General features: G+C 42.1%; 1 pseudogene; it reads left to right on the plus strand.

Moving 5' to 3' along the window:
• The first annotated feature begins 1,274 nt into the window (after positions 1-1,274).
• Positions 1,275-3,244, plus strand: LOC119878778 (annotated as a pseudogene).
• Positions 3,245-27,227: the final 23,983 nt, after the last annotated feature.

The following is a 27,227-nucleotide window of genomic DNA, read 5'->3' on the forward strand; positions in this document are numbered from 1 at the left end:
ATCTTATTCACTTCTCTTGTTTTAAACCTAATTTGCAAATGAGAAATAATTTATTAAAAATTTGAATTCCCACGAGACTCTGGAAATCCTATAGCACATTAAAGATACTAAGCATACATATTTGGTCTAGAGGACTGATGGGAAAGATGTTATTTATTTATTTATTTTTATTTTATTTTTTAAAGATTTTATTTACCTATTCATAAGAGACACAGAGAGAGGCAGAGACATAGGCAGAGAGAGGGAGAAGCAGGCTCCCTGCAGGGAACCCGATGTAGGACTTGATCCCGGGACTCCAGGATCATGCCCTGGGCAGAAGGCAGGTGCTCAACTGCTTGAGCCACCAGGCATCCCTATTTTATTTTATTTTTTTAAGATTTATTTATTTGAGAGAGAGAGAAAGAGAGAGATTGTACGTGTGTGCACATCCAAGCAGGGGAGGAATAGAGGGAGAGAATCTCAAGCAGACTCCCTGCTATGCATGGAGCCCTAGGTGGGGCTTGATCCCATGACCCTGAGATTATTACCCGAGATAAAATTAAGAGTCAGCCACTCAACTGACTGAGCCACCCAGATGCGCCATGTAGAAGATGTTATTAAACCACCTATAAGATAAAATGCTTCTATCCTTCCCTGAATCTACATGATAATTACTATCATTAGACTATATTTCAACACAAGAGAAAATAGTATTTAGCCATAAATTATTATATAAAAAAAATCAAAGATGTGGAAAAATATAGCATTAAGTAAAAAAAAGTAATAAAAATGGAGAATGACTCCATTGTTTAAAATACACACACATGCACGTGTACGCACATACATACACACACCTAGAACACATGGCATGGAAATACATACAAATGTCAGGTGATTATAGGCAACTTTGATTTTTCTTTACCGTTCTTTTGAATTTTCCAAAATCTTCATAATGAACACAACCATAAGGAAACTTGGGAGTTTTGTACTTGGAAACATGTTTCTTCATTACTTTTTAGCTTTATTTAACTTGAACCAGTGCTGATAAGAGCAGCTACAGATACCCATTCTCTAAATGGTATTTCAAACAGGACAAAGCAATTATTAGCTTAACTGCTGTGTAAGTCCTGATATCAGAGTCCTGGAAGACGAACACATGGTTCCTGGTCTCTCCTCTCAGTCAGTGATGGGCTGAGGTGTCAGAACTAAGTAGTGATCGTCATGACTTCTTCAATAAGGAATAATAAATACTAATTTCTCTCTCTTCCCCCCCCCCCCACTCTCTCTGTCCCTCTCTCCTACTAGAAATACCATTAGCCAGTTTACGAGGGGAGCAAGGCCCCCGTGGAGAGCCCGGCCCAAGAGGACCCCCGGGGCCCCCCGGCTTACCAGGTCATGGGATACCTGGAACCAAAGGAAAACCAGGGCCACAGGGATACCCAGGAATTGGAAAACCAGGTATGCCTGGGATGCCAGGAAAGCCAGGAGCCATGGGAATGCCAGGGGCAAAAGGTGACATTGGACCCAAAGGGGAGATCGGGCCTATGGGGATCCCAGGGCCGCAAGGACCTCCAGGGCCTCACGGACTTCCTGGCATTGGAAAACCAGGTGGGCCAGGGCTACCGGGGCAGCCAGGTGCAAAGGGAGAGCGAGGACCCAAAGGTCCCCCGGGACCTCCAGGCCTTCAGGGTCCGAAAGGAGAGAAGGGCTTCGGGATGCCAGGTCTGCCAGGCCTAAAGGGTCCTCCAGGGATGCATGGCCCCCCTGGCCCTGTTGGACTTCCCGGGGTGGGTAAACCAGGAGTGACAGGCTTCCCTGGGCCCCAAGGCCCCCTGGGAAAGCCAGGTCCTCCAGGGGAACCTGGGCCCCAAGGCCCTGTTGGGGTCCCAGGAGTTCAAGGGCCTCCTGGGATGCCTGGAGTTGGAAAGCCAGGCCAGGATGGGATCCCTGGCCAGCCAGGATTTCCAGGTGGCAAAGGGGAGCAAGGACTGCCAGGGCTGCCAGGACCTCCAGGCCTTCCAGGGATTGGGAAACCGGGCTTCCCAGGACCCAAGGGTGACAAGGGCATAGGGGGTCTTCCTGGGGCTCTAGGACCAAGAGGGGAGAAAGGACCAGTCGGTGCCCCTGGAATGGGGGGCCCCCCAGGAGAGCCAGGCCTGCCTGGGATCCCAGGTCCTATGGGTCCTCCAGGTGCTATTGGTTTTCCCGGACCCAAGGGAGAAGGTGGCATTGTAGGGCCACAGGGGCCACCAGGTCCCAAGGGTGAGCCAGGGCTTCAAGGCTTCCCAGGAAAGCCAGGTTTCCTTGGTGAAGTAGGGCCCCCTGGCATGAGGGGCTTGCCAGGTCCCATAGGGCCCAAGGGGGAAGCTGGGCACAAAGGGTTACCAGGGGTCCCTGGGGCTCCAGGGTTGCTTGGACCAAAGGGAGAACCAGGAATCCCAGGGGATCAGGGTCTACAGGGCCCTCCAGGCATCCCAGGGATCGCAGGCCCCAGTGGGCCCATTGGACCACCTGGAATGCCAGGCCCAAAAGGGGAACCAGGCATCCCAGGGCCCCCTGGGTTCCCTGGAGTAGGGAAGCCTGGAGTAGCAGACTTCATGGGCCCCCAGGAAGCCTGGTGCCCTTGGTCCTCAAGGCCAGCCGGGCCTTCCAGGGCACCCCAGGCCCTCCAGGGCCCCCAGGGGCCCCAGCTGTGATGCCCCCGGACACCCACCACCCCATGGAGAGTATCTTGCCAGATATGGGGCTGGGAATCGATGGAGTGAAACCCCCCCATGCCTATGGGGCTAAGAAAGGCAAGAACGGAGGGGCCAGCCTACGAGATGCCTGCCTTCACAAGCTGAGCTGACTGCGCCTTTCCCACCTGTGGGGGCCCCAGTGAAGTTGACAAACTGCTCTATAAACGGCAGACAGAACTACAACCCACAAACGGGCATCTTCACCTTGCGAGGTCCCTGGGGTCTACTACTTTGCATACCATGTTCACTGCAAGGGGGGGCAATGTGTGGGGTTGCTCTGTCAAGAACAACGAGCCCATGATGTACACACGTACGATGAGTACAAAAAGGGCTTTCTGGACCAGGCATCTGGGAGTGCGGTGCTGCTGCTCAGGCCCGGAGACCGAGTGTTCCTCCAACTGCCCTCAGAACAGGCTGCAGGACTGTATGCGGGGCAGTACGTCCATTCCTCCTTTTCAGGATATTTATTATATCCCATGTAAAAAAAAAAGAAAAGAAAGAGAGATTTAATAGAAGAAAAGAAAAATGACGCACCGAAAAGAATCCAAATGAAAAACATAATTGCTTCAAAACATTTATATAGTTGGAAAGTCATATTTAAGTGAAAATCTGAACCATCATGTACAAATAAAAACTAAGATGCATGTTAAATGCTCTGCATAGCAGCCTATAATTAAAAATGATGGGATAGATTTATGTATCAAGTACTGACACTTGTGTTGTACCCACTGGAATCATATTAGCTGTTGTATTGTTTATATGCTTCCATGATAACCTGCTTATTCAGATCAGTCAAATATTTCAGTATGAAAGATCATAGCTAATGAAAAGTCACTTGCTCACATTGTTTAAAGATTTATAAATATGGCTTAAAGAAATGTTAATGATAACAAGTATATATACCGTATTACTTGCATAATTTCCTCTGTATATGGGAGGGGTTTTGTCAGGGAAGGTGGGGAAGCAGTTCTGCTGTGTTATAGTCCCGATGGGAAGGAGTCAGGGGGAGCAGTAGGGTGTTAGTCCAAGGGCTATTTCCTGCCTGTCAGAGACCAGGTCTTTTATCAACATGAGTCCTACTCAGAATTGTGTTATCTCGTGTCTCTAAAAGAACAAATGAGCCAATTGCCTGCTGTGTTATTTACTCAGCAAACCCTGTGTGCTTCGCACTGGATGAGCCATTTGGGGGATATAAGACAGGAGCTAAAAAACCAGGTGGGAGACAGGAGCAGGAATTAATTCACTTATTTCTCGAGGATCCTTTTTGTTTCATTTTCTGTAATTTTTTTTCTTCCCACCATGTACTTCCACAATGACCCAATTAATATAAAACATGTGGAAGTCACAAGGAAAAAATAATTTTCCAGTATTGTGGAATGTTCATTATTAATAGCAATTTTTAATTGCGTTTACATGCATATAAAAATCCGCCTCCTTTGCCTACCATACAAATGACTACAATGAGGTTTCGCTCTTGAAGGGGTGATCAGTATTTTTCAGTAGCTACTGAATTTTGAAGAAATTTCCTGGTACAGGATATATGCAAGTTGGCATATCGTCTGAGGTTCCAAAGCCAGTTTCAAAATCCAAGCCATCTTTTATTTGAGAAGAAAAAAAGTTTCAGAGTTTCAGAATTATATAGGAAAGTAGTTTTTTTGGGAAAAAAAAAAAGAGAAAAAAGAAAAAAACGATTTCTGAAGTTTTAAATTTAGAAATGGGATATACTACTTCCTAGTGTAGGTACTAAAATTGTAGGAAAAGAACTCTTTCTTTAGAAGCAAACCTGTGGAAGAGCTATCTGAAATGTCAGAGGGCAGTAAGAGCCCGTACTTCGGGCACCTCATACTCAGTGCAAGGCAAGAGTCAATATAGGTTTAAAAGAGAAAAATAAGTATCCTTCCAGGTTTTCACTTAGGTACATACTAACTGCTGCGGGCATTCAAATCTGGTCTCAAAACGTGGCAAACTATTCAGTCAGCTATGAGTCTGCTGCTGATACTATAAAGCCACTGTGGGAAATAATGTGGGGCTATGGTAGTAGAATGTTCTGTTCCTCAAAATTAAGAGTAAGAAATTGAGGGGAAAGGTACAGGTGGAAAAATACACAAATAAATACGGTATAAACACACATGGAAATGTGTCTATGTCAAATCTGAATCATTTTAACCATCAAGAAAATTCTCCTCAGCCTAATAGGTGTCTTTCCCCTATATGGTATACGAGCACCTTTTCTTCTCGATTTCTTAAGAGAAATGAATTCATTACCAGGGCACTGCTAATTCTATGACAAACTTTTCCCATCAAAAGATTTCTGACCCAAACTTCATTTTCCGACCCAAACTTCATTTTCAAAGCAGACAGCATCTATATGGTCAAACATCCTTCAGGTTGGTCTTGAGGATGCTGGTTTTGGACTGATGACTATGGAGGCAACAGGGATCCATTAGGCTCCTTCTGCTGAATAGCTGCATTGAAAATGGCTTGGAAGCAAGTCAGATCAGCTGATCCATAAATCCGTATTTATCTGTACATGTATGGGCTTTTTATTTCCACCAGGTATGAAAGACAGTACCTCTTTAGTTAAGACCAAATTTCACTTTTAAAAATACCTTCCAACTTATTTATTGGTTGTTACTCAATTGCCTAAATATAAATATATATATATATATATAATGTGCGTGAGTGTGTATATTATCAGGCATATGCTTCTAACTTTTAGATAGGGAAGGAGCAAAATCTATGCCAGATACTGTGTATTCTACAATGGTGCTAATCTCAGAGCTAAATGAATTACTCCATATAATTTAAAAAAAGAATTTTAAATAATTATCTATGTGTCTGTTTCCCTTTTAAGTGTTGCACATCATGTTAACACATTAGTGTAAAAACAGATGAAACAACCACATGCTCAAAAGTCTAGGGATAGTGTTATAATCCCTATTTAATTCAAAATCAACTAGAACTTTTCCATGTGAAATGGACCAAACTGGCATTATGTTATTTAAACACAGAGTTTTAATGCAGTATGACATCCCACAGAGGAAAAGAATGTCTATAGTGGGTGACTGTTCTCAAATATTTTATAGAAAACCATGAAAGGTGCTCTATAAAAAACTGGTGACTTTTTTTTTTTTTGAGTTTCCATGATAGATTTGAGACTTGTCAATAGCAAATCATTTTTGTATTTAAATTTTTGTACTGATTTGAAAAAAAGACTTATTAAATATCTTTAAAAGTATGTTTCTCATCTTATTCATATCACTCAACTGACACTGAACCTCATACTTTTTCTATCCCCTGGTATACTAAGGAGCTCTGAAACAGAGACCGACAATATCACAGCTTAAACAGGACAATTATTTCTCTTTGACATAATAGTTCCAAGCATCAGCAGTCCAGGGCTCATGTGGTAGTTCTAGTGAGAGCCCCAGGTTCCTTCTATCTAGCTGCTTTTCCATCCCAAAGGTGTTGCCCTCATCCCCAAAGTCCAGGACAGCTAACCATCACAGCTATATTCCACAGTGGGAAGGTGAAAAAAATCAGGAAGGGGAGGGCAGGCTCCCTAATTAAAGAATTCAAGCCAGTAGTTGCTTACATTACATCCTCCCACATCGTATTGCTCTGAATTTAGTCACACTGCCCAAAGCTACCAGGAGAGTGAGGGAAATTGAATATTTATTCAGGGTAACAACATGCCCGGCTGAAAATTAGGATTCTCTTGACATGGAAGAAGGGAAGATACTAGGGGACAAACAGCTGCTTCATCTATCACACTATCACATCCATCATAAAAGAAAAACACTGCCACAAACCTCTCTTCCTCCACAAGAAACCAATCTTCAAATACTCTATACTATTTAGTTTGCCACGCTAGTGCCAAATTCCCTGAGGGGAGATAGTGGTGAATAGAGCTATAGAACAGAGGCAGACTTGCTTCAAGAACCTAAAGGTTTTAAAAAGCATCACTGACAAGGAAAGAATCCCGATGGGACGACTCATCAAGCTTAAAACGATCATAACTTATGTCTAGGATATTACAAAAGAATTATTCGAACCATTCCATAAGCAAGTGTCACCAGTCTGTGGCTGATTTACTCACTTGCTTAAACCATCAATCTGGAAGCTCAAGACCACAGCTTCCACTCCCCATTTAGACCAGTTAGTTCTTTTTCATTCCACAGCTAAAGACTTCCATAATATGGACCAATCATCTTGTATGCACACGGTATTGGTCACAAAGAAAACAGAAGAATGGATACAGGAGACACAGGCAGCAAGAATAAATCGTTGGAATTCAGAGTGCTAGACAAGCAGGGCAAGGTCCATCATCACACAATGAGTCTGAGGCATTCCTTTATGTTAAAACAAAACACAAAATAGCACCTACTTTGTATCAATACTACTAGATAATGTGAAGGATACAAAAGCCACAGAAAAATAGGACCCTTCTCCTTTTAAAAATAAATCATCATCTGTTTGGGAAGGAAATTGAGATTTTTGTCAAACAAGAAGTTAATTTCCAGGTCATTGTGAGGTAGTGTAGTGCTGACTGGATGCACACTAGACTGGACGCACGCTAGATTCAGAAAGTGAAAGACCATTCCATGCTGCTCCTTTGCTGGGAATGCTCTGACATGTCTCCTGCATAGTTCCTCCTCACCCCTCAAAACACAGCTCAAGCATCACCTCCTCTTCCCTACTGCTCGGTGTCAGTCACCTTCTCCCGTTTGATCACCCTGCCTTGTACAGAAGGCCTTGTAACTGACCTGTTTCTGTCTCCCATATCTGAAAGGGCTTAAGGTTCTTAAGAACAGGCACCTTCTTTTATCTTTCATTCACAGCCATCAGAGTGCTAGTCCAGTTACCAAGTTGGAAGGAAGAATGAAAGATGAATCTCTTAAAGCTGCTGTGGGAGGCAATGCTTAAAGCTGATATGAGCTACAACTGAATCCAGCCCTGGGATTCCAAGATTCCATAGAAGATTATATTCCAAGATTATTGAGAAGTTCCATTGGGATAAACTGAGCAACAGACAGCTTTTTGGAGATGATTTTTAAAGAAATCAACTTTAATGGAATGGAATCTGAATAGCAAAGGACATCCCAAGAGGAATGGGCTCTCCTCCTCGAATAGACAGAAGGAAATTGGTGTTTTTTTAAAAATTTAAATTCAATTAGCCAACATATAGTACATCATTAGTTTCAGATGTAGAGAGAAAACTGGTATTTTGAGAGAGAGTGTGTGTGTGTGTGTTTTCTGGGACACGTGGGGGACAAGACCAGCTGGGATAATAGAAATGGCATGACTAGATCAGAGAATCTACTCAAGGACTAGTAAAGGAAACTAAGGTAATAACTGAAGAAGAGTCAAATGACATAGGGCTTTACATATAAGGAAGCGGTATTTATAGTTTATCTAATACGCATAAGAAGACATTATAGGTCCTTAAGTGAGAAAGTGGTATGAAAGTAAGTATTTAGAAAAGTTACTTTGACGATTTCTATGAAGAAGGCGATTACAAGTAGTAAAACCAATGAGGAAATCAGAATAGCTTTAACCCAGAAATGGAATGATGGGTTGATGGCAAACAGTCCTAAAAAGTCTCATGAGTAAAGTCGTCAGGGTTTAAGGGCTGCAAAACATGGCGCTATTTCAGGGGCAAAAAGAAATGGAATAAAGAAGAATGGAAAACTACGGAGAGGGGTTGAAAGATGAACTGACCTGAGGCCAATCTCAGATAGTCTTATGAGGGAGAAGGAAGCTTAGCCCCAAAGTGGTTCTTCTCATTGATACACCCAGAAGACCAGATGACGTCCCCGGCCAAAAACTGGTGATCCACTAGCAGGCAAGGAAATGAGAGACACTCAGTTTATTTACAGACTTATGAGACTAACTTGCTAGTGGGGAGGAAGATGCCTGTGCTCCCAGAAGTGCATTTGGCAGGGAGATGAAAGGTGGATCTTGGGAAGAGACTATGGTGTCTAACATAAGGGAGAAAAAGGCCAACCTGAATTAGTAGCACCATTTGCAGACAAAAAATCATTAAATTGTTTTAAAATATCCTCCTTTACGGTACTGCAAGAAAATTTAACAATCCTCCATAATAGATATAGCAAAGACAGATATCCTAATCCATATGGAATACAATGAATACTAAGTTATACAGGGCTAACAAAGAATGCGAATCAATCATGTTTTACTCTATTTCAGAAAAAGCTTTCTCCTTAATGGTCTTTGTAACTCTACAAAATACAAATGTTCATGTTATTCCCTATCATGAAGAACAAAATATCTATGGAGTAAGACCTTAAGGTTATTTTTCTTTTAGCAGAGAGTTACATAGAATATTTGATGCTTTCTTCCATTTTCAAAAAACAGTATTTGTATCAGGATAAATTTTATCTTCAAGTAGTTACTTTTTATGATACCAAATAACTCTTAATGATTTTTATTAGCAGAAAAAGTTTTTTTTTTTTTTTTTTTTTTTGCTAATTCCTGGAGATAAGTGTAATGGAATTTAAATAAAAAGTGGAGCACATCATTCCATTTTACCAGTGTATTCAGAAGTTTCTCATCTGTGTTAGGGAAACACAAAACCATCTAATCAAATTTTCCTTTAAGGCATCCAGAACCCTTCCAGAGATTTTTTTTTTCTTTACTATCTTACTGCAAGTAAAAATAGATTTTTATTAGAATCAAAAGCACTTCTAAATTAAAGTTATGAACCCTGTGGAGCCGTACATTTCACATGCCCTGTTAAAATCACCAAGACCTAAAAGTTAATTTTGTGATGATCATGGCCAAGTCACTTTTCATCTAACAAGTGAGTGGCTGGCAGCAACGTTCACATCTGCTCTTTATTCATGGGATGAGAGACACAATGGGAGGAAAACTGATGGTATGTTTACTTTAGTCTCCAATGGTCTACTAGTAATAATAGTTGCCCTTCCCCCATCAAAAGTGAAGCTCTCCATGTCATTCGCTCTCCCCAAACTGGAGTCATCAATATAGAACATGTTAGGAAAGGGCTCTGGGGTCAGACTTCAGAACAAATCTCAACTCTTCTATTTAACAGCTGGTCACCTTAAAATAAATTATTTAACCTCTCTAAATTTCAGCTTTTGTGCCTATAAAATAGTAAGTAATAATAGTAACTATTTTCTACAGTAGTTGGAAGAGTGGATGTAGTAGTAGGGTGTGCAACAGAGGGGTAACAATTGCTACTATTGACAGAGTTCCAATCATGTACCAGAAACCACTTTAAGTATTTTTATGTATTAACTTACTTACTCCTCGTAGTAACTCTATTATTAGCTTCATTTTATAGCTAAAGAAACTGTGCCATACTAACTTGTCCCAGATCTAATAAATGGCAATGCCAGGATTTAACCCAAGCATCTGGCTTCATAGTCCACAATCTGAGCTATTAAACCATATTGACTCAAGGCAGAGGATAAAAGTTCTCAGCTGTCTAAGCAACTACACTGGAGGGCTCAGGATCATAGCTTGCCTCAAAAGAGAAAGAGAAAGAGAAGCAAGTTATCAGTTATTTCTTAGTTATTGTCATTACCAGAGACAAGAGAAACAGCCAGCTACCAGAAGGCTATAGTGACAGATTCTGGTAGATGTGTCTCTCAGATGAGAGCAGATACATGTGTCTTTAAAAACTAAAGGGATGAGGGGATCCCTGGGTGGCTCAGCGGTTTTAGCGCCTGCCTTTGGCCCAGGGCGCGATCCTGGAGTCCTGGGCTCCCGGCATGGAGCCTGCTTCTCCCTCCTCCTGTGTCTCTGCCTCTCTCTCTCTCTCTATCATAAATAAATAAATAAATCTTAAAAAAAAAAAAAAAAAAAACTAAAGGGACGGGCAGCCCGGGTGGCTCAGGGGTTTAGCGCCCCCTTCAGCCCAGGGCCTGGTCCTGGAGACCAGGGGTCGAGTCCCACATCGGGCTCCCTGCATGGAGCCGGCTTCTCCCTCTGCCTGTATCTCTGCCTCTCTCTCTCTCTCTCACATAAATAAATAAATCTAAAACAAACAAACAAACAAACAAAACCGAAAGGGATCATCTTACACCCATTAGGATAGCTACTATTGAAAAATTTAAAAAGCAAACAAAAATGTTAGTGAGGATGTGAAAAATTGGAATCCCTCTGCACCGCTGGTGAGAATGTAAAATTGGGCAACCACTATGGAAAACAGTATGTGGTTCCTCAAAAATAAAAAGTAAAATCACCATATGATCTTGCATTTCCATTCTGGGCATACACTCAAAAGAACTAGAAACAATTCAAACAAATGTTTGTCCATCTATGTTTAAACCAACATTATTCTCAATATCTAAAAGGTAGAAGCAACCCAAATTGTCCACCGATGGATGAATGAATACACAAAATGTGGCATATCCATGCAGTTGACTCTTATTCAGGGGCACCAGGGTGGCTCAGTTGGCTCAGCTCAGGTCATGATCTCCGGGTCCTGGGATGAGCCCCACAATGGACTCCCTAATCAGTGGAGAGTCTGCTTCTTCCTCTCCGTCTCCCTGCTTGTGTGTTGTCTCTCAAATAAATAATAAAATCTTAAAAAAAAATTACTCTTATTCAGTCTTAAAGAAAAAAAGGAAATTGTGACACATACTGCAAGATGAATTAACCTAGAGGGCAGAGGGCATATTAAGAGAATAAGCCAAGTACAAAAGGACAAATATGTATAATTCACTTATATAAGGTGCCTATCATAGTTATAGCCAGAAAGTAGAAGGTTGGTTGCCAGGAGCTGGAAGAAGGTGGTAGAGTGAAGTTACTGCTTAATGGATAGAGATTCAATTTTGCAAGATAAAAAGAGTTCTGGTCCTCAGTGGTGGGGATAGCTGTATAAAAATGTGAATGCATTTAATGCCACTAAATGGTTATACTTTAAAAACTGCGAAGATAGTAAAAGATCATGTGAAGTGCATTTTACCACAATTTCTAAAAGTAATTAAAGAAAAAAAAGCTAGAAGGAAAACCACCCATTAACAGGAATAGCTCATGATACAGAAGAGAATTGGAAATGATCTCCAGCAGCCTCCCTTACCTCCCAAGTTTACCATAGTGCTCACCAAGTGGGTGAGGAGTCTAAGCATGTTAGTCCAGAAACTGCAAGTTCCAGCCACTGCCAGGAAAGCTCTGCAGACCGCTATGGAGACTGCCACTTAACTGCACCTTCTCCACTTCAGTGAATACTACCTTCTAGGGAATTAAGACCTAGCTGCTAGACAGTCCACCTTCATCCACTTGGCCCCAAAGTGCAAACTAGAATTAAGTTTCCTTTCTTCTTCAAGATAAGCATGCATGACAATTTTATGGTTCCAAAGGTATAGATACGGTTTTACTTCCTAAAAATGAGGGAATCTTTATAGAATTCATACATACTCAAGATATGAAACAAAATTAAGTTTTACTTCAGTCACCTGACCTCACCCAGCCTATGAGAAGAGTCAATTTGCTGCCACTCAAGGCAGATACCTAACCTGGGTTGGAAGGGAAGAGAGAATGGTTGTAGTAACTTACAGCTCCCCAAGGAACAAGATCTCTCCCCCACAGGCGAAGGAGAAACAGCAGCTCCACTAGCAGGTTTTTCCTACTATGAATCCAGTGGGTCAGGAATTTTGTAGAGGACATAGTGGGGATGGTTTCTCTCTGCTCTGTGATGTCTAGGACATCACAGGACTAGGACTACAACTGAAGGCAAATCAACAACTGGGGCCTGGGGTCACTAGGAGGTATCTTCATTTACAGGTCTGGTTGTTGATGCGGGTTGTTGGCAGAGACCTCAGCTGAGCTATAGGCAGGAATACCTATATATGTTATTTCTATGTTGTTTCTCTGTGCAGGCTCCTTTGGGCTTTCTTATAGCATGACATCTGGGTTCCACATGAACATCCCAAGGTAGGAATGTCAAGGTCTCACTGCAAGGAAAGTATGCCAGATGGGAAATAGTGATGGCTATCTCTGGTTAATACAATGTGCCATATATCCACCTGGTTGCTCTGTGTCTTGTCTGTGGTAGATACTCTCTGGTAGACCTAGACATGAGACACAAAAATCTACAGACTTTTGCCCACTCCCTTGGGTCCCTCCTCATGCCTCTTCCCAGGTATCTTTGCTATTGAACTTCAAATACCACATCTTACAGGCCTTGACCCACTATCCTTATCTCAGACACCTTCTCTTTCCATACAAAGGAGATGGTTAAATATACACCTCGAAGCTCTGCCACTGTCCTTGCCACTGTGGTAGAACAGTAGCAGTCCATTTTCAGTTCTATCAATATACCAAGCTTGAACCAGTCTTTAGTATTTTTCTCTATCATCAGCTGGTCACAGGGACACCCCATGAGGCCACAGGTGTGAGGTGAGGAATACAACAGAGACCTGGGTCAACTTTCTTTATAACTTCTGGGCCTGCTTAGATGTGATCTCATGTAAAACCATTTCTAGTGTTCAGTAACTGTTGATGTGTGCACCCAACCTTACCAAACCCAGATCCTGAAGGGCAGTTCATATAATCATTTGACATTCCATTGTCAAATGCTCAGTTTCTACTAGAGCTCAGTATCATGCTAGTAATTGCTTTTTTAATGGTTGAGCTGTGGAAGGCATGGCCTTACTCTAGAACCCTCAGAGTTTGTGCTGTGATTCCCCATTAGGTCCAGTCAGATTCCCCACAGCATCACCTGGCCCCTGGCACCTTGGGATTTGCCACATCATTATGAAGTGAGTGGAAAAGAAGCTTGTATCATAGCCTACAACTGCTGGGCCCTCTTTTCTCAAAACCGGTAGCCTCTTGAGTCACCGGACTCAACTGGCATTTGATAAATGCCCTTTTTATTTTTATTTTAAGATTTTATTTATTCAGAGAGAGAGAGAGAGGGAGAGACACAGAAAGAGGGAGAAGCAGGCTCCATGCAGGGAGCCTGACGTGGGACTTAATCCTGGGTCTCCAGGATCACACCCTGAGCCACTGGGCTGCCCAGATAAATGCCCTTTTAAAAGCATTTTTTTTAAAAGATCTATTTATTTATATTAGAGAGAGAAAGCACGTGCTGCCAACTACCTTTGCTATTCTGAAATTCTATCGTTCACTGACTGACACTAGGGCATCTCGTACTGTCATCTCTGGCCTGCATTCACCATTTACCATTGAGCCCATAACTACATTAATTCCTACTCACTACTCAATCTTACTCCTTTAGTAAAAGGATGTTTTCTAGGCTTTCCCAGGGAACAGTCAGCTGGTAGGGTCACACAAAATAAACCCATTCTAAGAAACCCACTACTCTGAGATCTCCTGACCCTTTCCTTAATAATCTGCCCAGGCAGCTCTGAATTCTCCTTTACTATAGATTACCAGTGTGTTCAAGCTTCACGTGGACATTCTTACAGGGTGTTAGGACTTATTGAGAAGTTAAATAATCAGCCACTGGAGAGTACCTTCCTATCAATAACCTCTCTCTTACTCAGCCTTACACACTGCGGGTTCAAGACTCTCAAGATCTATTACCTTATGAAATTCTTGGTTTCTGTTGATATGCTAATCTGTGACTTTTCTTGTGAACAGTTTCCTTATGTACTAGAGATTTCTATTTTTCACCACTGTGCTGAGGTCTAACCCTGGTTATTGGTGAAGAACCAATGAGAGAAGGTTAAGGGCTCAATATCATCTTGTGAGGCAACTAAGATAAAGCCTTGAATGGAGTCTAGGGAGGCCGTTTTCCTCCAGAAAAGGGGCAAAGATCCTTCTCTGTATTCCCAGAAGGCTCAGGAACCCAGAGGTTTAGAGACCTCAAGCACATGTGCCCAAATGTCCTCATCTCAGTCTCAGAGTCTCTCTCCTTCCCCTTTAGGACTTGACATTAGCCAGGAAACATGTCAGTCTGTGCATTCAATCTCTTTATAACTCTAACAATAATAAGAATAATCTAATTCTAATAATCTAAGAATAATCAAATTCTGGGCCGAATTTAAAGTACAGTATAATTTCTGGTTTCAGAAGACAAAGAACTTTCTGAACACTGTCATGGAGAATTTCTGGCTTTCTCAGCATGTTCAGATTGATAAGAACCTATCATTCTGTTTCCCAAAGCTTTTATAGCAGTCAACAACCACCCAACTCCACAATCTTTGTAATTACAATGGCCCTATATCTTTTAAGTGCTGAAGCTACCGCACACAAGTTTCCTGTTCAACCTGTACTTCATCCTAATCTACCACAGGTAAAGTGACTATGTCTTAGTCATTGAGATGCTACAGTACACCAGAGGGTGTTATTTTATTTTTTTACCACTACCAATCACTTTTGTTGCCATCTGATCAATGAGTAAACAGATTCCAAAACTTTGTCTTGAGGGTCTGCTTTCTAGGGTATTTCAAATTCCAACTATCTTAGCTTAGATTGTTTCCAAAGCAGACCCTAAGGCAGAGTTGGGTGCAGGTAGATTATTTGGGAGGTGATCTCAGGAAGCACAAGTAAGAGTGGAGAAAAGAGTTGGGAAATACAGAGAAGGCCATAAAGTCTCCATCTTGGAACACTTTAAGAAGCTGTGTAAAGTGTATCTCAGAAGTGTCCCATCAAAGGATAGAGAACCTAGAGCAATTATCTACTAATGCCCATTCCCCTTTTGTTGCGAGTTGCCTTCGGGAGCATTAACTTCTTTAAATCTTGGGCTCAGCAAGCTCCCATGGTGTCAGAGAAGCAGATAGGGATATTTAGGGAGGGAAGCGGTCAGCATGACGAAAATGGTCTACCACAGCAGCAAGGAAGCTTAGACATGGACCAAGGGAAAATGGAGCAAAGCATTCACAGTACTGCTTCAGAGTCCTAATGAAAGAGGGAAGTTTGAAAAAAACGACTATGTCTCTGTCCCCAGTTCCTGGCACTGAGCTCCTAAAACCAGAGAAATTTCCTAAGTGATAAGGGCAAAAGAAACATCTTTTGTTCTAATATTTGGTTTTTGACTCTGGTTCCTGACACAGAACTCCTAAATTCCTTGGAATTTCTTTCATGATAGGAGAGTCTTTTTTTTTTTCCTAATAAAGTGTCACTTGGTGGGCTGCTGGTGGCAGCTGGTCACCAGAAAGACCAAATCATAATTCAAAGCCTAGAACCTTCAGCTTCACTCCCCATCTTCCAGGAAAGAGAAAGGAGCTGGAGACTAAGTTAATGATGAGTCATGCCAACATGATGAAGCCTCCATAAATATCCCATAAGTATGGTGTTCAGAGAGCTCCCAGGTTGGTGAACACATACACGTGTCTGGAGGATGGCACACCCAACTCCATGGAGACCCAAGCTCCTGTGCTTGGGACCATTCTGGACCTCATACATATCTTCATCTTTCTGTTCATCTGTATCCATTATATAATAAACTGATAACATAAGTATTTCAGTTCTAGCAAATGACCAAATCCAACAAGGGGGTCATGGAAACCTCTGATTATAACCAGTAGGTCAGAAGCACAGGTGACAAGCACAGGTATTAGAGAGAATAGCTTGATGTGTGAAAAACCCACACATTAGTGTCAGAAGCACGGTGAGTGTGATATTGGTGTGAGAGGAAAGGAGAAATACAGGAGTGTTTTCCTCAGAATATATACAATTTATTTTAAATCTAATGGGTTTAGCACTGCACATTGTTATAACTGAAGAGACTGTGAACTGGAAGTTCATCTTGAATGTAAACACAAAGAGATAAAGGCATAGAAAATAATGAAAAGGCTAATGAAGACACTGAGCAGTGGAGCAGAGCATGAGGTCCTAAAACTGCCCCATAAACACATGATCACTTGGGTGTATGATAGAGCTATTACTGCAGAAAGGAAAGACTGTTTAAACGAATGGTGTTAGGACTACTGCTTATCCAACAGAAAAAGTTAAACTGGATTCAACCCTAACACCACATACATAAATCAAATCTAGATGAACTCATGGTTGTTTCTTTTTTTTTTTTTTTAAGATTTTATTTCTTTATTCATGAGACACACAGAAAGAGAGAGAAGCAGAGACACAGGCAGAGGGAGAGAAGCAGGCTCCATGCAGGAAGCCCAATGTGGGACTTGATCCCAGGACTCCAGGCTCACACCCTGGGCCGAAGGCAGGCGCTAAACTACTGAGCCACCCAGGGATCCTCTAGATGAACTCATGTTATAAAATAAATTCCAAGTGAACCCTTGGTTTCACATAGATGTGAAAGATGGTGGCATGGGGAAGGGAGAGAGGGTGTTTCAGTGGTTATTTACTGTGGACAAAATCACTACAAAGGTTCACTAGATGAATCAAAAAACACTAGCAGAAAGATATCATGGCAATCTACCAGATTCATTTCTCCTCTGTCATTTTTGACACTAAAATGTCATTTAATGTCAAAGATCCCCTAACTGGCAGTGCATTGGATCTCCAGAACATTCTTGAATTGGTTTCTCAAGTCCCTCCTCAGACTTAGTCAATCAGAACCTCTGGGAGGTTAGTACCCAGGAGTTTGCATTTTTAATAAATCTTTGCAGGAAATTCTACCACAGTCAGAATTGGGAACTACTATCCTAGATAATATTAGGTCTCAGAATTCATTGAGAAAATAGAAGCTACAAGACAGGAATGCCATCAAATCTCATTGTAATGAAGCAGTCCTGCTCCCATCAGATTGTATCTCCCCGTTGGCTCTGGATCTCCAACGGTTCCTCCCTGCGAGAACCTGACCCCTATAATTATCCTCTCTCTTCCTTCACTCTGAGCAGTACACCCTTGTTTGGGGACCACTCTTCTTCCTTGAGTCCATGACATCACAGCTGCCTGGCTCTGCACCTTCCTTCTCTAGCCATTCTCCCCCCGGGCTCTTTGGTCTCTCCTCCTCCACCTGATATCTGAACAGTGGAGGTGCAGTGTCTTAGTCATTTCAGGCTGCCACACACATTACCATAGACTAGACAGCTTCAACAACAAAGAAGCTTATTTTTCACAGTTCAGGCGGCTGGAAGTAAAAATTCATGGTGCCGGCATGGTCAGGTTTTTGGTGAGGGCCCTCTTTCTGATTTAGAGGGAGTCGTCTTCTTGCTGGAGTTGGAAGAGAATGCAAGAATCATCTAGTTTATTCCCTTTCTGAGCAAAGTGAAGCCCAGTAAGGTTAAATGACTTGTCCAAACACGCCAATCAATATACATTGATGAGGTCAAGTTCAAGTACCACCTCCTTTATACAGGCTTCTCTGTGCACCCCACCGGGAAGTGAATGCTTCCTCTTCTAAACTCTCATAATACTCATTTAGATATCAAACACAAAGAGGAAACAGACAAAGATCTGTGTTCACCTGAGCTTCTCCATGGTAGATGACATGATCAAATACTGGGGTATGAAATTTTATGACTAGTTTATAAATTAAGATGCCAATTCACTGATCAACAGAACACTTAGATGTACAACTTAGGTTGGCTAGTCAAAATAATCTGGGGTCAATAAGCTTTCTTCTGTAAAGGACCTTCTGTAAAGGATTTTTGAGTGTCATAAATACATTAGGGACACTGGCTCTGTTGCATTTTTCTTTTCTTTCCTTTTTTTCTTCCTCCCTTTCTGGTCATTGATGTATTTAATCTTGTCATTCTTTAAGCAATGCATTGAAAATGTAAAAACTATCCTCTTCACTAGAACAAAATAGGTCATAGGCTGCATTTGGCTGAGGGGCCTTAGTTTGCTGACTTTTTCTGTCTCCAAAAAGAGAGCTGATTTGGGAAACAAACTTAACAAGTTGTTTAGTAAATAAAGCAATCAGAGTAAAGGAAGTTCAAATTCAGTCAGGCAGTCTATATATTATCAGTGTCTACATGTACTAGGTACTGTTTGTGGTCCTAGGGCCATGGCGGTGAATAGGAGAGACACAATTCTAATCCCCAAGGAGGTGACTGGGAAGTGGGTGCGTGATAAGAAAGGACTAAAGAATTTAAGAGGAGTGACATAATGATTCTGACTACTTGCTTTGTGGTAGCAAGACTGAGGGGGGGGACAGGAGAAAATGCAAGAGAAAGCAGGTTAGAAGCCTATTACAGTGGCTCAGAGGAGAGATGACTACCCCAGACCAAGGTTGTGGTGGTGGAAGTAATGGGAAGGCTGGTTAAATGGTTACATTTGGGATATATTCTGGAGATTGATGCCTCCAAACTTACCAGTGAATCAGATGACAATGCAATCGGGAGGACGGTGCTGCCACTTAACTCAAGTAGAAGAGGCTAGAAGACAAAAGGGGTTGGGATCCAAGGCACAAGAGGAAGACTGATCCTGGGATAAGACCAGGGTCAGTGGGAAATTGAACTCACATGGGAAAGGCAGCAGAACCGTCTGGAAACTTGAGTGTCATTTAAGTTATTCAGTCATTAATTGGACTTCTTAGTGAGTTTTTAAATAGCACCTAATTTAACTCTACTGAAAATGACTTTTCTCTATAAGTGGATTTTCCCCTTATCTTTTAAATCCTGGAAATAAATATTATTAGATACCTTAAAAATTTATGTAACATGCCTATAAATTACAAAGCATAATAATTTAATGCACATCTATGAACTCTCCACTGTACAATGGGACATTTGCCAATAACTTACATTTACCTTTGTTCCTCTTAATCCCATCTGCTGGTTACTCCATACCCTAAATTTTGTGTTTACCACTCTCTTTCCTTAAAATCACTTATGTATTTTGGGGGCTAAACAAATGTGGTTTTCCCTGTATCTGAACTTTATAAAACGGCGACTGAAACTCGGCATTTTAAAACTCAACATTACGTTTCCAAAAGATATCCACGTCATTACGTGCGTTGATTCATTTCCTATGCTCACTTTTACGACTATATACCATAATGTAGCTGCCCATCTTCTTATAGAAACACATTTCGGTTGTTTCCACTTCTGTGCTAGGACCAGCAGTGCAGCTGTGACTATTGTAGCGTATTCACGAGTTTCCCAAGTGTGGATATTTAGACGTGGAGCTCGCTGGCTCGTAAGGCGCGCAGGTTGACTTCCACAAGGTGTCAAACCGCTTTTCCAAGTGGTTGTCACCAATTTGCACTCGCACCAGTTGAAGGTGAGAGATTTCCTCTCTGGAACTTGGTGAGGTCGGACTCCCGTGATTTCGTCCGTCTACGGCAGCAAGACCGTATCTCGTCGCGGTCTCTGTTTTATACCCAGGTTCGTGGGGGGCAGAACATCATTTCACCTGCTCACCGGTCCTCGTCTCTCTTATCTAAGTCTCCTTCTCGATGGCCTGTCGCTCCCGTCTCTGCCACTTCACGCTGGAGCTGAGACAGGGAGTCCCGTGGGTCCCTTACCTGCAGATAAGCAGCAACGGACTCGCTTCTCCCGCTCCACAAGGCGCGGCGGCCTCGCAGCGGAGGAGGCCGTGAAGGGGTCCACGCCTCGCATCGCTCGGGCCCGCTAGTGTTCCCGGGTCGAGCCCTTCCGAACCAGTCAACGCTCTCTGGACCCACTCCGTGCGCACAGGGCAGCACACAACTCTGCGGCGAAAGCCCAACATTCACGGGCATCCAGTCCTGCGCGCGTCTCCCCGGGGCACACTCACGCTACACGAGTGTGGCGCGGACACGCCGACGACAACACACCCACGTGCTCCGGGCTGCTCCCGCCGCTCCGGGCCTTTCAAACCCAACAGAGAAAACTCATCTGAGCATCATGTTTCACACTTTCGTCAATAGCTTTTCGCCAAAAAAAAAAAAAAAAAAAAGAAAAGAAAACTATACAAAACGTTTTAAAAGAGGTTATTTAAAGACCCTCTTTGGGGCTTCTGCATTTTCTCGTCTTTATGCTTTTGTGAGGATTTATTTGGAGTTACCAGACCTAGCGGGCTCGTCAGCGTTTGTGTGGAAACTGCGACGAGACGGGGCTCCGTGGCTGAGGAGGCGGGGCGCAGGCGTGACGTCATCGCCGCGGGGCGGAGGCGACCGAGCCCGTGTGGCGGCTCCGCGTGCTGGCGGCCAGCTCCGGCCTCCCGGCTTGGAGGCAGCGGGGGTCCTGCCACACCGGCCGCTTTCCCGGAGTGGTCCGTTCCCATCTGGCCCCTCCCGGAGATGGCAGACGATCTTGGAGACGAGTGGTGGGAGAAGCAGCCTGCGGGAGCAGCCAGCAGCCCAGGTACCCCCTGTGCCCCCGCGGCCGCGGGGCGCCCCCGACCTCCCCCCCGCCCCCGCTCCCCGCAGCCTCGGGCCGTCGCGGCGTGTGTCCCCGCGGGCTGTGCCCAGCTGGACGGGGACGGCAGCGGCGCGGAGCAGGCGGCGCCAGAGCCTCGCTGCTGCGTGAAACGCCGTGACATTACCTCGGATCTGCCTGCCTGTCAGGAAGGACTCTTTCCTAAGCTTCTCCTTTTTACGTATTTCTTGATAGATAAGGGATTTTTCGTGAATGCAGAGAGTTTGGGCGTAGTGCTTGAGGGTGACCCCTGGATTAGGTGCATCTGCTCCTGTTCAGATCAGGACCCTGGCCCTCTGATACTGCTTCGGCTCCTTATCCTCAGCGCTCACTTAAGGATAATGCCAGTTTCTTAAGATTAAACAATATAAATGATGCTCTTTGGCACAGTGTTTGGTACATAATATGTGCGAGGTAAATACAAGCTGCGGTTTTTCTTGCTATCATCCTCTCCTGTTTTGTGGACTATAAAAAGCCTAAAGGACGGGTTTTTTTTTTTTTAAGTTTTTTTTTAAGCTTTTATTTATTTATTCATAAGAGACATAGACAGAGAGGCAGAGGCACAGGCAGAGGGAGAAACAGGCTCCATGCGGGGAGCCCCACGTGGGACTCGATCCCGGGTCTCCAGGATCAGGCCCTGGGCTGAGAGCAGGCACCAAACCGCTGGGCCCCCCCGGGCTGCCCCTAACGGACGTTTGGAGAGAGATCATCCTTTTGAACTCAACCGTTTTATAAACGAGAAACATGAGACCTAAATATATCCGGTAACTTGACAAGTTCACGTGGCTAGTGGGTGTCAGAAACAAGACTAGAATTTAAGTTAGTTAACACAACTGAAACACCTCACTGCCAGCGCAGTGGGTATTTCATTCCAAGTAGGTGGTATTAAGTATTAACTCCTCAGCACAGGCTGGCTTTGAACCTTTCAAGTTCCACGAGGCTTAATATACGGTTATGTTCTTTAGTTCTTCAAATTCTACTCCTCTTCTATACCAGATTCCAAGACTTTTTTTAGGATAAAACCAAAGTCTGACCCATGTCATATAGTCCACTGGGCACTGCACGTGACTGACACTTGATGCATACTTGCTGCAAACATTAATTTTGAAATAAGTGTTGTGAAGTATCCAATAAGCTGCAGAATTCTACAGTATTGTTTCTGGAAGGGTAGCCTTCAGGTACAAACTGAGCAGATGTCATTTTTTAAAAGGTAGCCTGTGTAATACTTCCTCCCTTAGCCTTCCTGACTCTTTTGCTATTTTGTTTTTAGGAAATCTCTTTCTGTGCTCGAAGGCACAAATGTTTTTCTTTGCAGGCTATAGTGTTCCAAGTTTACTTTAATAACCCTTACCCCCCCCCCCCCCCCCGCAACTCTGGTATTTAAAGCAATATTTTCTGGTGTGTTTAAATATAGAAGTCATTTTAGAAACAATTGAATTATTTTTAAGTGGTGAAGGGGATCTTATTTCTTGGATCTAGCCCTGGCCCTTTCCTCCTACCAGCCGTATGTCTCTCAATTTAGTCACCCTTTAGAAGGAAAGAAATTATTATGTATTGTCTATTATGTGGCAGATAGTTTCATGAATACAAATTCACTTAATTTAAATAATGTTTAAAAGATAAGTATTACTTTCATTTTTATAGATAAGAAATCGAAAAGTTCAGTAATGTTCTCAAAAACACACAGCAAGGGGACACACCTGGGTGGCTCAGCCCCTTAAGCATCTGCCTTCAGCTCAGGTCATGATCCCAGGGTCCTAGGATTGAGCCCGAGGCCCTGGGATCAAGCCCCGCTTCAGGCCCTATGCCCAGCACTGACCCTACTTCTCCCTCTCCTTCTGCCTGCCGCTCCCCTGGCTTGCGCTCACCCACGGGCATGCTCGCTCTCTCTCTCTCTCTCTGTCAAATAAATTAATAAATAAAATCAAAGAAAAGAAAAAAGAAAAGAAAAGAAAGAAGAGAAAGGAAAGAAAGAGAAAGAAGAAAAAGAAAAGAAAGAAAAGAAAAGAAAAGAAAAGAAAAGAAAGAAAAGAAAGAAAGAAAGAAAGAAAGAAAGAAAGAAAGAAAGAAAGAAAGAAAGAAAAGAAAGAAAGAAAGAAAATAACACAATAAGGAAGAGATCTAGGAAGAGGTTACACAGGTGTGCCTGAGTTTCAAAGTCACATCGTATTGTATCCACTATTACAATGTGGCTTTGCTGGGCCTCAGCATAAAATGAAGGGTCCTTAGAGATAATTTTTTTTAAGGGTTTTAACCAACCAACAGTTCTAAATTCTAAACATTGGATCTACAGCCTCCATGATGTAAGCTACCAGGATTCCCATCAAGGTAGTATGTTAAAGTCTCCTTACTTCTTAGATTCCTTCTAGCTGTAAGAGTAACATTTGAAAATTGCTGACTTTAAATGTATCAGGGGCATTTGCTTTGTTAACTGCTTTTAAGTATAGTGAGCTTATGTTTCCTGAGATATGCTTATTTGTTGGTGATGTGCCTAAATAATCTGTGTAGTATTTCTAATTCAGAAGAAATCACAACTGAACCAGTTGAGATTTCCTGATTCTACCTATGTTAATGGGGGAAATAGCAGCCTAAAAAGTGTGAACTATATTTTATTTTGAAGGTCAAGGGAGAAATAGTGCTTTAAATCAGAGAAAGGAAAGATAGTTCTAATGATGCCTTTTTTTCTGTTGTGTGCTATCCTACTTGATCATAAAAATAAACATCTTTCCTTACTATCTGTTTTCCACTCACACTTCTGGTAGCAAGAAGTATTTAGTCATTTATTCAATAATCTACAACAAAGGCTTAACATTCATGGTCATGAATTCTTATGCTTGTTTTCTAAGAGTAAAGTATACAAATTATATAGATTCCCAAACACCAGCACACACTATGTATAACATCTGTCTAACATATCCAGTTATCTACTTATTGTCTAAGGAAATGTACCATTTTTGCTGGTCTCATGTCTTAGATGTGGTAAGTAACTCGGAGACTCTTACTAAAACTCCAGATCTACATATGACTCTTTTTTGCATACATCTTATGGCTATTCAGGACTTACACTCTTGTGCTAGAATCCTGCATTTTATTGGAGCCCAGCATGGGACTTGGCACCTGGTGTTTGGAAGATATTAGCTGAATAAATGCATGCTTGTGTGCCAGGTGCTTCAGAGTTCTTGATGATCATGTATATAGTTAGACATATAATTTCTCACCCAATTAAATACTTTTAAGAATGAAAGGCCATGCTGTTAGAATTTTGCTGGGACTGTCCTAGTCTACCTGGGATGTCACCCTATTGACATAATTGTTGGTGATTGTAGTCATGGCCCAGGATAAGACAACTGAGAGTTGTCTCTGCTGAAGAGTGTGCAGCTAGTGTGCTCAGGCAACAGAGCCTAGGGGTCATTTTACTTATTTCCTTATTCCCTGCCTACCTTAAGAAATTATTTGAAGTGACTTATAGTAAACAAGATATTCATTAGAATCATAATTGGAAAACATTAATGCTAAAGTGAACAGATAACAATGCGTAGGGTTTCATGTAGTTGGCCAAACTGGGCACTTTCTCAGTGTGAAGCTAAAATCTGCAGTTGGAGTTGGTCACTTGATCATTCACTTACTGAAGGGGGTATTGATTGTCCTCCCTTTTTATTCCAATAATATGCCTATTAAGTTACAAGTCAGGTGTCCAGTAGGTAGTGAGATATATGAATCTGGAGCTCCAGGGTTGGGTCAAGGCTACAGATAAGAGATTTAGGAATGACTGGCATATATATAGCTTACTTATGTTATTTTTTTAGAGATTTTATTTATTTATTTATTTATTTATTTATTTATTTATTTATTTATTTATTTATTTATTGTGGGAGGGAGTGCAGAGGGAGAGAATCTCAGGCGGAGTCCCCACTGATCACAGATGCTGGTGAGGCTTGATCTCATGACCCTCAGATCATGACCTGATCCGAAATGAAGAGTTGGACTCTCAACCAACTGAGCTACCCAGGCACCCCTATAGCTTACTTTTAAAGAGGATGTTTTAGCAATCTGTCAAATTCTCAACCCCTATTTTTTTTGAGAAGATTTTTCATGTGCTTCCCTAACTCATTCTGAATCTTTGATTCCATCTCTTAGCAAGCATCTAACTAGAAAACTGAAGTGTGAACACACTTCTATGTACAGTACAGGGAGAGTGTAGATAATAATACTAACTTGCATTTGTTGAGTGGTTGTTATGTGCCAGATACTATTTCGATTGCTTTATATGTACTAACTCAATTAATCTTCACAAGTACACCATAGCATAATTAGTATTATCCCCATTTTACAGGTGAGGAAATTGAGGCACTAAGTGTGTGATTTGCCTGATGTTATCTAGTTGGCAATTGGGGAGGCTATGATTCACAGGCAGGCAATCTGAAACCAGTCTGTACACTTAAATTTCTCAGAGATAATTATTCTGATTATCAGTGGTAAAAATCCTATTTCTAAAATAACAATCCTTTCTTAATTAAAAGAGGCTGATAGTTTATAAACTCTTTTGTTTAACACATCATTGTTATCAAAGTGTGTCTGTTCACTCTTAACTCTCCCAGAGTTTATTCTTCTAAAGAACATTAATTACTCAGAGATCAAATAAGCAGGTTGTATCATTGGGCTTGGATAGTAGAGTTATCCACATGTCTGAACTGTCAGGTATCAGCCAGGACTCTCAACACCTGGCTGTCTTCTTGAAGTCTTGTATTTACTGGGAATGTCAAATGCAAATGTAAGCCAACTACTGAATTAGTTGCTTTTTCTTTAGACTTCTATCTCAGTAAATTAAATTACCACCTACCCAATTTCACAAATAAAGGCCTAGGAATATCCTGTTTTATTCATTTATTTTTTTCTTTCACCCCTCCTATCAGATCTATCAAGTCTTGTCTTTAGCTCTAAGACATCCTGAATGGTTTTTTCCCATCTCTTTCCTCTGTTAACTCCATCAAAGTGCATGTTATCATCCTCATTTGCCTTAACTACTGCAGTGAACTCCTAATAGGGCTTCCAGTTTCTGTCTTGTCCCTCTTGAGACTGTTCTGCAATTAGCAGCCAGAGTGATCAGATCTCATTCCTGCCTAAGCCCTCCAGTGGCTTCCGTCTGACACACATAATACAACCTGGGGTACCTATCATAATTAATATCTGCCACCTCTTCTCCTACTTACTCCCCTCTAGCTTATGTTCTTTCACCCACACTGGCCTTTATTTTGTGCCTCAACAGGCCAAGTTCATTCTGTCTTAGCCCTTTGCAATAGCTATTCCTTTGTCTTTCTGGGCTCTCCTGTATTTCAAATGGCTAGCCTTCTCTTAGAACTTTAAGACCTGGGGATCCCTTGGGTAGCTCAGTGGTTTAGCTCCACCTTCAGCCTGGGGCCTGATCCAGGGATTGAGTTCTGGCATCGGGCTCTGTGCAGGGAGCCTGCTTCTCCCTCTGCCTGTGTCTCTGCCTCTCTCTTTCTCTCTGTCTCTCTGTCTCTCATGAATAAATAAATAAGATCTTAAAAAAAAAAAGAAAAAAATTAAGACCTCAGTTCAGACATCACCAAAAGAGAAGCATTTCCTGGTCAGCCAGTCCAGAGTAGCTGTCTAGCTGCTCTGTTACATTCTCACATTATGGTAATTCTCAGCAGAGCACTGTCACCAACTTTTACTGTTAAATGATTACATTTTCTAATAGATTACATTTCTTTGTTAAATTATCACATTCTGGTATGATCCCCTACATTAGAATGTAAGCTCCTGTGAGCAGGGATTTGTTTGTTTTTCTTTGCTGTATTCTCAGTGCCTAGAGTAGTACCTGGGTCCTTAGCAGGCACTCATTAGGAATTTGTTCATTAAGTAATTGATCATTAATGTTTCATAGCCACATCTTGAAGATCTCAGCATAAGAGTTTCACATCTAAAGAAATTGAGTTTATTGGAAGATTTGCAAAATCTTGCTCAGGCTCTTGAAAGATTTAACAGGTGCTGCTTCTCTCTTTCTGAAAATAACGTTGAAAATCCTTGTATAACTGTGTCTACTAACCTTTTATTCTAAGTGTATTTGAATTTAGTTTATAAATTTTGTTTTGAAAGGGAAAAACGGACTATTGCTTTATAATGAGCTGATAATTCCTAGTGGTGACAGCTTTTGTTACCTAAACTCAATGTGATTATTCATTTTGTTTGAGATTGTTGAAATGAGCATTTAAATTTTGTTGTTGTTATATTATAATTGGATAGCATCTCCTTCAAATCACATTGCTTTATC

Source organism: Canis lupus, unplaced genomic scaffold (assembly GCF_011100685.1).
Source record: "Canis lupus familiaris isolate Mischka breed German Shepherd unplaced genomic scaffold, alternate assembly UU_Cfam_GSD_1.0 chrUn_S1900H2099, whole genome shotgun sequence".
NCBI classification, from domain to species: Eukaryota; Metazoa; Chordata; class Mammalia; order Carnivora; family Canidae; genus Canis; species Canis lupus.